Genomic DNA, 1,278 nt, shown 5'->3' with positions numbered 1-1,278 from the left:
TTTGTGTCTTGTGATCATTAGTGTCTTAGTGTCTATGCCTTAAAGTTATGAATGTCCTATGAATCCATCACCTTTCTTGAATGAAAAATGTTCTTAATTTAAAAAAGAGAAGAATTGCATGACTTTTGAATTTTATAACAGTTTAATTATTTTGATGTGGTGGCAATGCTTTTGTTTTCTGAATGTATGCTTGAACAGTGCATATGTCTTTTGAATTTGTGGTTCATGAATGTTGGCTCTTGAAAGAATGATGAAAAAGGAGACATGTTACTGAGGATCTAAAAAATCATAAAAATGATTCTTGAAGCAAGAAAAAGCAGTGAATACAAAAAAAAAACGAAAAAAAAGAGAGAAAGAGAAAAAGAAAGAGAAAAAGAAAAAGAAAGAAAAAGAAGGAAATAAAGTTGTGATCCAAGGCAAAAAGAGTGCGCTTAAGAACCCTGGACACCTCTAATTGGGGACTCTAGCAAAGCTGAGTCACAATCTGAAAAGGTTCACCCAATTATGTGTCTGTGGCATGTATGTATCCGGTGGTAATACTGGAAGACAGAGTGCTTTGGGACACGGCCAAGACTCAATAAGTAGCTGTGTTCAAGAATCATCATACTTAACTAGGAGAATCAATAACACTATCTAGATTCTGAGTTCCTAAAGAAGCCAATCATTCTGAATTTCAAAGGATAGAGTGAGATGCCAAAACTATTCAGAGGCAAAAAGTAAAAGCCCCGCTCATCTAATTAATACTGATCTTCATAGATGTTTTTGGAATTTATTGTATATTCTCTTCTTTTTATCTTATTTGATTTTCAGTTGCTTGGGGACAAGCAACAATTTAAGTTTGGTGTTGTGATGAGCGGATAATTTGTACGCTTTTTGGCATTGTTTTTAGTATGTTTTTAGTATGATCTAGTTAGTTTTTAGTATATTTTTATTAGTTTTTAGTTAAAATTCAATTTTCTGGGCTTTACTATGAGTTTGTGTGTTTTTCTGTGATTTCAGGTATTTTCTGGCTGAAATTGAGGGACCTGAGCAAAAATCTGATTCAGAGACTAAAAAGGACTGCAGATGCTGTTGGATTCTGACCTCCCTGTACTCAAAGTGGATTTTCTGGAGTTACAGAAGCCCAATTGGCGCGCTCTTAATGGCGTTGGAAAGTAGACATCCTGGGCTATCCAGCAATATATGATAGTTCATACTTTGCCCAAGATTTGATGGCCCAAACCGGCGTTCAAAGTCACCCTCAGAATTCCCAGCGTTAAACGCCGGAACTGGCACAAG

The sequence above is a fragment of the Arachis duranensis genome, chromosome 2, assembly GCF_000817695.3.
Source record: "Arachis duranensis cultivar V14167 chromosome 2, aradu.V14167.gnm2.J7QH, whole genome shotgun sequence".
Lineage (NCBI taxonomy): Eukaryota > Viridiplantae > Streptophyta > Magnoliopsida > Fabales > Fabaceae > Arachis > Arachis duranensis.
The sequence above is the reverse complement of the archived record's forward strand: the minus strand, read 5'-3'. Positions refer to the sequence as shown.